The sequence below is a fragment of the Amborella trichopoda genome, chromosome 9 (assembly GCF_054954075.1).
Source record: "Amborella trichopoda isolate Santa Cruz 75 chromosome 9, AtrichopodaSantaCruz75HAP2 v2.0, whole genome shotgun sequence".
Lineage (NCBI taxonomy): Eukaryota > Viridiplantae > Streptophyta > Magnoliopsida > Amborellales > Amborellaceae > Amborella > Amborella trichopoda.
This window is the reverse complement of record NC_142344.1, coordinates 19,936,747-19,948,381: the sequence shown is the minus strand read 5'-3', so window position 1 is coordinate 19,948,381 and position 11,635 is coordinate 19,936,747.

The following is an 11,635-nucleotide window of genomic DNA, read 5'->3' as shown; positions in this document are numbered from 1 at the left end:
TATGGATGATAATGTGGATGTCACGACACCCAATGAAAGAGACACGGTAGTGGACATAGATACCGCCTATGACAACTATACAGATGATGAAAATGAGGCACAGGATAATGAGGAGACAGATGGGACAATGGAAAACGACTAACAAGGTCCAGTCATCCAGGAATGTGAAGGGACGCAACATGATGCGGTGCCTGATGATCAACAAGATCCAATGAAAATGAGGCGCAGGACTACAATGAGACAATGGAAAATGACTGGCAAGGTCCAGTCGTCCAGGAATGTGAAGGGGTGCAACATGATGTAGTGCCCGATGATCAAGAAGATCCAATAAGATTGGCTCGGGAAGAAGTCCAGGCATCAAGGCGTAATAGCTACTCGACAAGGGAGAAATGAAGCCGTAGCCAACATCATAACCTGGTTATTCATGATGATGACAATATTAAAGCTGTTGAGGGCCATAACCTATAACAAGGTGGGGGTAATACAGAGCATGGTGAGGGAGACCACGAAGGCTGGTGGAGTCTAGGGGACTTTGGCCACGAAGGTACTGTGGGAAATGTTCCTGATTAACGAGGGGGCACAACTGCGGCATTACAGATTCCACCAGGCCTTACTCAGATTTTTCGCCCCATGAATCTTGATAGCGAAACGCATCAGTACCTTGATCCCCCTCGCCACTCTCATTACTACTAGTCATTGTTAGTTGGACTTTGTAACTTCATCAATTAAATTAATGTCAAATTATAAATTGTCTTGCATATCTCCATAGTATTCAAATATTAATTTATATAAAAAGTTATTTCAATTTTTTTTTTTTTTTTTTTTTTTTTGGGGGGGGGGAGGGGGGGGGGAGGTGGTTTTGACCCATTTAAAAAAAAAAAAAATCTATTGGACTGATTAGTCCGGTTAACCGCCAGGTTAGTCTTGTTCCAGTTCTAACCGCTTCCAGCCCCAAATCCGGTTAACCATTCCGATTCGATTTTACGAACACCACTTACAACCATCTGATGTGCAATTTGATAGCTTGGATATGCCACAATGTTTAAAAAAATTGTTTTTAGTAATTTACTTACGGATTTTAAAATTTTAGGTAAAGTATAAAATGCTTTGCTTATAGGCAAAAATTACAAAAAAGGTCAGTCAACCTGTCTTTTTTATTTTTTTCAAAACTACCCTTCTGACAATCTGAATTTTAATTTTGGTTTTTATTATACCCCAAACTTTAAGGCATTTTTCTACTTTGCAATTTTCGCATAAAAGTTGACCGACTTTTTTTATAATTTTCGAAGTGAAGAATTTCATATTTTACCTAACATTTTAAAGTCAATAGGTAAATCAATATGTCTTCCTTTCCGATACCCATTTTAATCCGATACCCATTTTAATTGGTGTTGTCTCGAGATAATACATGCCCATATTCAAGCTAAAGCATGGTATGCAAAGAGAGATATGACAAATTTATATTCAAGATACAATGAATCGAAGTAACAATCGATTTTTACTTTGCCCAACGTAATAAAACAAAAGAGTAAAAAAACACTGACAAGACTAGAGAGTCACCATAAAATGATTAGTTTGCTGTTTTTATATAGAGTGCATAAGAACATGGTCTATTAAAAAGATTCGCTTGTAAATCATGATATTTCAGAGAGCATCATGTCTTGTCACTGTTAACAGCCATATTTATTATTAACCAATGTTTTGAATACTGAACTGCTGGCTGGAGCAGTCAGCTGTTGACTTGGATTGGCTCGACAGGTTTTACATCATGCAAGGATTTTTGTATCGAAAATTTAAAAAATTGAATAATAGGTTGGAAAAGGGCAAAGACTAAGGATCCTTAGACATGAACTGGTACCCCACCAGTTCAAAGCTAGCCCAAGTGACTCTAAACTAGCTCAGTGGCTTTTAAAACACATGATTATAGACAAAGAGATCATTTTTTTTTATTACATAAAGGTCATAACTAGTCCCACTCATTCGATGTCAAGTTAGATAGCTTAGGATGGGTCAAAAGTTTGAAATTTTTTTTTTAGAACTTTATGTCTATTTAGTGATACTCTTACAATCATCCAATTTGAAATTTAAAAAGCAAGGATGATTGTGACTTCTATATACAAAAAAATAAATGTTGTCTTTGAATATTTTCCCTTAAAACGTTATATTAACCAACATGCTCTTCCGCATAATCATGTCACCATCAATCATTAATTGCAATGGTAGTAGCCACTTAATTTCTGAGGCCCTTGAACCCTCATAAAAGTTCTAATCAAACAAGTTCAATAATTAATGATAGCAATAATTAAACAAGTTCTATAAACGTTTAAAGCAAACGACAATAAAACAATAATAGCGAACAAGATTGATTTGGAAGATCACTTCAATCAAATTGATGAGATGATCATACAAAGCCTCGATTGGGCATCCCTCGAAATATAGTAATAGATAACGCTTCCAAGTCACCGCATCTCATATCAATATTTCATATCGCCACTTGTTATTGTTGCGCTTATATATATATATATATATATATATATATATATGAAAAATTTTGGGTGAACCCACTAACTCATAGAATAATATAAGCCCAATGGTCTAGATTGAATCTGATTCGATCTGACTAACACAGATGTCTGATAGTATTTGATTTTTATTTATTTTTTTATAAATCCAAATTACTTGAAATTTTAAGCGTGTGTTCTTCTCATCAAGCCGCACTTAATTGACATATATATAGAGGAAGATACTACAAAACGCCTATAGGTGAAAATGATCAGTGATTTCGCCTACCCTCATCACCGTCTAAAGTTCATCGCATAGCCACGATTGTCTGGTAGTGTTTTATTTTTATTTGTTTTTTCTACAAATCGGAATGACCTCAAATTTGGAGCATATGTTTATCAAAAATAGGTGAATCTACAAAAAATATCAAAAAACTATTTTGCATGAAAAACTTGATCAAAATATCCCCTAAAATATTTTTGGGGTATTTTTGGTCAATTTTTTTCATGAATTCTTATTTTTATATTTTTATTAGGTGCATCTCACTAAGATGTACACATCCTCTAAATTCCAAGTCATTCCGGTTTATAGAAAAAAAATGAAAAATGAAAAATGAAAAACTACCGAACAATCGTAACGGTGCGATGAACTTTGAACAGCGATGAGGGTAGGCGAAATCACTCTTCATTTTCTTCTATAGGCATTTATATGGAAAAGTCTTCCCAATGCCTATAGGCGAAAATGAATGGTGATTTCACCTACCCTCATTACCATTCAAAGTTCACCGTACTGTCACGATTGTCCGGTAGTGTTTTATTTTTCATTTTGTTTTTACAAATCGGAATGACTTAAAATTTGGAGTGTGTGTTCATAAAAAATAGGCAAATCTACGAAAAATATCAAAAATATATTTTACATGAAAACAATTAACTAAAATACACCTTAAAAGTTTCGGGGGTATTTTGATCAATTGTTTTTCACGAATTATTTTTTTATATTTTTATTAGGTGCGCCTCACTAAAATGTATACACGCTCTAAATTTCAGGTTCAATCTGGGGCTACATATATACTCAGATTCAATCTGGGCCGTTGGGCTCATTTTTTCTTGTGAGCCTATTGGCTCACAGGATCATTTTTCTCTCTCTTTCTCTCTCTCTCTCTCTCTCTCTCTATATATATATATATATATATATATATATATATATATATATATATATATATATATATATATATATATATATATATATATATATATATATATATATGCAATGATTTCATGCAATGGTTGTATAGTCATATAATGCAACAACCTTTAATACCATGTTAGAGCCATTTGTTTGATCCAAATTTTAAAATATATACTCTTTTCATCATAATGAACATTCACAAACAAAAGAAAAATTTGAAAATACAACCTAGAAAGTATTTTTTTAGCCCAATTAATATAAGTCTTCCATTTTGATAAGATGCTTAGATCTAGGCTTTAAGAGTAATCATTGTTCTTTTCAAAAATTTTAGATTATTTTATTATCATTAGATTAACAATATTAAAAATAAAAAAATAATTTTGAATTCATAAAAGCCTAGATCTTGAAATTCATCTCATGGATGGTCTAGATTCATTATTGGAGGGGACTCATTTTGACCATATATAGGGTACAAATAAATTTTTTAATTGATTATTGAGATAAAAAAAGTGTGGGTGTAAAATTTTGGGTCATACAAATACCACAAATATGGTTTTCGTGAAGTGTGATTGCATTATACTATGATACAACCGTTGCATGAAATCACTGCTCTCTCAAAACTTGTAGGGCAGTGATTTCATGCAACAATTGTATAGCAATAAAATGCAACAACCTTCAATTATATATAATTCTCAACAATGTTTGAAAATTCAGCTCAAGCCGATCAGCCCATTCCCCAGCCCAATACTCGCCCGAGTCCGGGTAACGAAGCCTGAGTAAGACTAATTATTGTGGCAGCAGAAAATATTAAAAATAACAAATACAAAAAATCTAAAAAAAACAGGAAAAGTATATTCAAAATAAAATTTTATAAAACACAATTAATTGTGGTTAAAAAGTAGTAAAAAAAGAGATTTTAAAAAAAATGTTTGTTACTAGGGGTATTTTTGAAATTTTGTAAAATATAAAAATTAGTATTCATAGCCAAAATATTTTCAAATATTTTCCAAATAATAAAAAACATAAATGAACATTTTAAAAATATATTTCTTAATTTTTTATAATTTTCTATAATTTTATAACTTTTTTTAGTATCCTCAGGTTGGACCTCCAACTTGGGATAACTCTGGCTTGGCAAGAGCCCAAGCCCAACTAACTCGGCCAAGTCAGAGCCCACTTTTCGAACACTGATTTGTGATATTCAAGCGATATCAAGACAGCGGATCTATTATCTCTCTTATCATAACTTGTATAGTTTCTACTTTCATTTTCAGAGAGTATCACAGGAATCAGGCTTGGGCTCGATTGTTAGTTGTTGGTAGCAGCACTAATTACTTCCACTACTGATGTATCCTGAATATGATAATGGAGGCATCCACTATCGTTCCCAGATATCGATGATGGTTGATTTCGTTGGGAGTCAATCAGTCAGGATCGAACCAGTTTCAGGACAGTATACGTCAGGGTTTCAAAACTTAAATCAGTGAGGTGTATCCTTCACCCATAGATGCATATCAGATCATTGGATTGGCCATTCAGATAGAATGTGAATTGATTCAAATCAGTGATTAAAAAAAGGTAAAACATAAATGAAACAACTACAAAAACTAAAATAGCGGTTTAAGGATTGAGGATTTAGAGAAGGTGTGTTTGAATAAGGTTGCCACCATAAAAAATCAAAGTAAGGTACACTCCAAACTATATTATAGGATGCAAATTTGTTATCGTAAATTCTTAAGAGGGCACGAGACTCTATTTTTATAACTAATTATAAAATTTAAACTCCAAAAATAGTTCAAATTAAGCAGATCTATAAATGCATAAAAATTTAAAAAATGGACAGTCCAAATAATATAGCGCAAATTGCTATTTTCGAGACTTAAAATCTATTTTTTTCCCTATAAATACATTTCGATATCGAGATAATCATTTAGATGGTTTTTAAACATCAAATTTATATTTTTCAAGGGGATTTTGAGGTGCACCTTAATTCTACATTTTATGTTGTCAACTTTATATGAACTTTTTTCTTACAAAATCTAAGAAAACATTAGATAAGCATAAAAAAAAAAAGAATTACAAGGGGTTTCAAGGAGAACAAGGCTGGGACCCAAACCATACTGAGATCGGTTCCATCCAGACTGATTCCCATTTGGATCAACGATCCAGATAAAAAATTGCAGTGTTTTAAAGCATAGGTATGGGTCCGGCCTAATTCCCATCTAAGACCCCCTTCATATTTTTGTTTTCTTTTATACCTTTCTAATATTTTTTTAGGTCCCTTCTAAATGTCACCCATAAACTAGTATTTTAACTTTCATGTTTTTTTTTTTTTTAACTATTTTTGGATAACGGATTCATACTTGAACCAAATCGCCAGTCCAATAATCCAACATGAATTTGTGGGTGAACTCTCCATTCCACCAATCCAGAATTTGAAGAAACTAAATTATATGAACTTTCCATTTTTAGTAAAAATACTGAATGGTCAGGCCCAATGCTGTGGTTACCATCTAGCAAGCCCATGACAACCCCACATACATTTAACGTTTTAAAGTTAGGGAAAATTATAGGTACCCCTTTAAATCAACTTTGTAGACATCATATCCTCCAATTTTTTTAATATCACACCTTAGACCCTAATACTGTTTTTTTTTTTTATTTAACCTAGTAAAACAAGTCAAAAAGATTAAGACTAAAATGTCATTTTTCTCTCTTTCCCTATGTTTTATAGTCACGTGTTGTTAGAACATCTCATCTCTTCCTCTATGCCTGAACTCTATCTCTCTCTCTATACAATCTCCATACAAAACCCATTTTGTTCTCTTTCTCTTTCTCTCACTCTCTCTCTCTCTCTCTCTCTCTCTCTCTATATATATATAGATAGCATGATACTACAAAATTTCTATAGGCGAAAATGAACAGTGATTTTGTCTGTCCTCATTACCATCCAAACTTCATCGTACGGTCACAGTTGTCCGATAGTGTTTCATTTTTTCATTTTTTTTTATACAAATCTAAATTACTTAAAATTTGGAGCATGCGTACATATTAGTGAGGCACACTTAATAAAAACATAAGAACAATAATTTGTAAAATATAAATTGACCAAAATACCCCCAAAAATTTACAAGGGCATTTTGATCAATTTATATTTTACGAATTATTGTTTTTATGTTTTTATTAAGTGTGCCTCACTAATATGTACACACGCTCCAAATTTCAGATCATTCAGATTAATAAAATAAAAATAAAAATTGAAATACTACCGAATAACTGTGACAGTGCGATGAAGTTTGGATAGTGATAAAGTTAGACGAAATTACTGTTCATTTTCGCCTATAGGCATTTTGTAGTATCTTCCTCTCTCACTCTCTCTTTCTCTCTTTCTCAATATATATATATATATATATATATATATATATATATATATATATATATATATATATATATAAAGCTAACAATAGCTGACCAGCTCTAGTGAATAGTGTTATAGGTGGAATGAGAACCGTCGGATCTTCATCATACGGTTCATAATGCATGTCATTGTTTTAATTTTAGTTATTTTTTATAAATCAGATCATAATGAAATTTTGGACATGTGTACTAAAACATAGGGTGCACAAATAAAAAATATATAAAAATATTTCTCAGAATATAAAATGATCAAATACCTCTGTAAAATGATGGGGGTATTTTGGTCATTTGAAATTATTGAAGATATTGTTTTTATATTTTTATATGGTGTGAAATAGTATTAGGTATATATATCCAAAATTTCATATTAATTAGATTTATATAAAAAAAGTTAAAATTAAAATAATGATGTGCAATCTGAATCGCATGATGAAGATCTGATGGCTCCCATTCCACCTATATACTATTCATTATTAGCTAGCCAGTTGTTGTAAGGTTTACTATATATATATATATATATATATACACACGCACACTAAAGGCCCCAAGCTGAAATAACCTACTATTAAAAATGGATAAATATCATCAAAGAGAAAGTGTGCACTTCAATGGCATTCCAATGAAGGAACAAGCATTGCGTGAATTGATTTGGTACTAGTACATAGTACATAGTTTTTATTACACCCACCAATTTTTCTGTAGATATTGATTTGGTATTGGTACATAATACATAGTTTTTATTACACCCACCAATTTATCCGTATATATAGATAGGTATCTATCTCAAAATATCAGTGAGGATCCAATTTGACCTGATTCTATTGAATGAAGGAAATCTATTCTACAAAATAAAAAAATAAATAAAAAGAATTTATGATATGAGATAAACAAGTTGCTTAACATTTTTTTTTTTACCCTAGGTGTAATACTAAAAGCAATGGTTTAAAAAGCGGATCGGTGACCCGGATCGAACACCTCAAAAACCGATCCGGATCGGCTAATCCCGATCTGGATCAGGAATCGGCTGAATCGGTCGAATTAAAGCTTCAAAGAAATTCGAAAAAATTATTAAAATTCATTATAAATGTTGCTTTTTAAGAATCCAATAAGAAATGAGGGTACTACTTTATTAACTTTCATTTTTTTATCAATTTGTGAATATTGAGATGTTCTTTCCCCGTATAAACTTAAGTATTAAATTTGCATCACATAAAAGAAAAATCATAAAATTATCATGGATAAAATATATAATTATACATAGACTATAATAAAGAGTAGACTAAATCAATGAAAGAATGGCCATTAAAATCTCGTTTTGGCAAAAAACCCTAATCCGCTAAAGAAACTCAAATTATTACAGCCTAACTAACTATAATCCAAAATTATTATAACCTAACTAATTATAATACTATATACTGAAATTATAATTATTAGTTTACATTTTATAATTATTTTATTAGATAAATAATAACAAATTAAAAATATTTTATAATATTATCTAATTTAAATGTATTATTGACAGCTGTAAGAAAAATAATACATTACATGATTTATAATGTAAAAATTAATAAATAAAATAAAAGATTTGGTTATCAATGTAAAAATTAATAAATAAAATAAAATATTTGGTTATCAATGTAAAAATTAATAAAATAACACTTTAATTTATTATATGGCCCAAGGGGGGATTTGAACTTGAGAAGTCAAATTAAATAACATTAGTGATAACCATTATGCCTCCTTAGCATATGTGTTTAAAATTTCCTATTAATAGCATATATTTACATTCTATTTTCATTTAATGATGTTTGGAAATTATCCCACATAGAAAGATGAGTATTCAAATATGCTATATAAATAACTATGTAATTGGAAGATAAACACAAGTGTGAAAATACTAGGGCATCTGTGCACGCGTACATATGCGTGTCGCACGTGTGGCACATGTGGGAGTGGTGTGTGTCACACGTGTGACGCATACATAGGTGTGAAAGTGTGTTTTTGAGACTTGAACCAGCTAGAATCGGTGCATGCACGTGTCGCATGTGCCACACGTGTGGGAGTGTGTGTGTCACGTGTGGGAGCGTGTGCAACCAGTGCACGCCTGCATGTACGTGTGGGAGTGTGGTGTGTGTGGCACGTGTGGGAGTGTTTTTGAGATCTGAACCAGTTAGAACCGGTGCATCCACATGTCGCACGTGCCACACGTGTGGGAGTGTGTATGTCACGTGTGGGAGTGTGTACCGGTGCACACATGCATGGCACGTGTGGGAGTGTGTACACGTGCCACACGTGTGGGAGTGTGGTGTGTGTGGCACTTGTGGGAGTGTTTTTGAGACCTGAACCAGCTAGAACCGGTGCATGCACGTGTTGCACGTGCCACACGTGTGGGAGTGTGTGTGTCACGTGTGGGAGTGTGTACCGGTGCACACGTGCATGACACATGCCACACGTGTGGGAGTGTGGTGTGTGTGGCACGTATGGGAGTGTTTTTCAGACCTGAACCAGCTAGAACCGGTGCATGCACGTGTCGCACGTGCCACACGTGTGGGAATGTGTGTGTCACGTGTCGGAGCATGTGCAACCGCTGCACGCCTGCATGCACGTGCCACACGTGTGCGAGTGTGGTGTGTGTGGCACGTGTGGGAGTGTTTTTGAGACCTGAACCAGCTAGAACCGGTGCATGCACGTGTCGCACGTGCCACACGTGTGGGAGTGTGTGTGTCACATGTGGGAGTGTGTAGCGGTGCACACGTGCATGGCACGTATGGTACGTGTGTGACTGTGTACCGCTCGTGTAATATGTACACACGTGTAAAGTGTGGGAGTGGTGTGTGTCGCACGTGCTTTTGAGACTAGAAACGGGAGGGAATCGCTAGAATCGGAAGGGAATCGCTAGAACCGAGAGTGAACCAGACAGAACCGGGTGGGAACTGGCGGTTCTGCTCCAGAATCGAGTGGTTCCCGGTTTTGTGTTGGAACCGGCACGAGTTGTGCCGATTCCCGAGTCGAACCGGGCGACTCGTCGATTTTTAAATCATTGACTAAAAGTATTGAAGGGAAGGATGTCAACAAAGTTCATTTTGGGGTATCTATAATTTTCCCTTAGGGCCTGTTTGGGTACATGAATTTTAAGACATGGATTCCTAATATCTTGGATTTTGCCAAAATCCACCGTTTGGATTGCTTTATGACTAAGATACTTAAAATTAAGAAAATCAAAATCATGGAAATAAGATCTACTTTTCCATGATTTCATTTCCATACCAAAACTTGCTTTTTAGCATTTCCAAGGCCCATGGATTTCACTCATTGGCTCCCTCAACCCGAAACATAGGGAGCATTTGGTAGGTATGAAAATTTTAGAAAGAGAAAATACCTAAATTTTTAAAGAGAAAAACTATCTCAAAATTTTTAGAGAGAGAAACTATTTCAAATTTTAACTTTTAGAAAGAGAAAATATGTTAAAATTTTAGAGAGAGAAAGTAGGTTAAAATTTTAGAGAGAGAAAGTACCAGATTTTTATAACAAGATGAACTATCGCAAAATTTTAGAGAGAGAAACTATCTCAAATTTTAACTTTTAGAGAGAGAAAGTATGTTAAAATTTTAGAGAGAGATAGTATGTTAAAATTTTAGAGAGAAAAAGTACTAATTTTTTTAGAGAGATTAATTATCTCAAAATTTTAGAGAGAGAAACTATCTTAAAATTTAACTTCTAGAGAGAGAAAGTATGATAAAATTTTAGAGAGCAAAAGTACTAATTTTTTTTAGAGAGACAAAAGATCTCAAAATTTTAAAGAGAGAAACTGTATCAAATTTTAAAGTTTAGATATAAATTATCATATTTTAGAGAGAAAAAGTACATGCAAATTTTTAGAGAGAGAAACTATTTCAACTTTTTAGAGAGAGAAACTATTTCAAAACTTTTAGAGAGAAACAATCTCATATTTTAATTTTTAAAGAGAGAGTATATCAAATCTTAAGTTTCAGAGGGAGAAAGTATTCTTAAAATTGTAGAGAGAGAAAGTATTCTTAAACTTTTAGAGAGAAATTATTATAAATTTTAGAAAGAGAAACTGCCAAAAAAAATTAGATAGGGAAATATCTCGTTTTTTAGAGAGAGAAGCTATCTCAAATTTTGAGTTTTAAAGAAACAATCTCGAATTTGAAATTTTAGAGAGAGAAAATACATTAAAATTTTTTTTAAAAAAATTATATCAATTTTTAGAGAGAGAAACTAAATAAAAAATTTTAGAGATACAAACTATTTCAAAAATTTTGGTTTCTATCTCTAAAATTTTTGGAGAGAGAAACTATAGTAAAAGTTATGTTTTAGAGAGAGAAATAATTTTAAAATTTTGGAGAGATAAACTATATCAAATTTTAGATAGAGAAAGTACATGAAATTTTTATAGAGAGAAACTATCTCAAAAAAATTTAGAGAAAAACTATCTCAAAATTTAAGTTTTAGAGAGTTAAAATATGTAAAATTTTAAAGTGTAGAGAAAGAAAGTATATCAAATTTT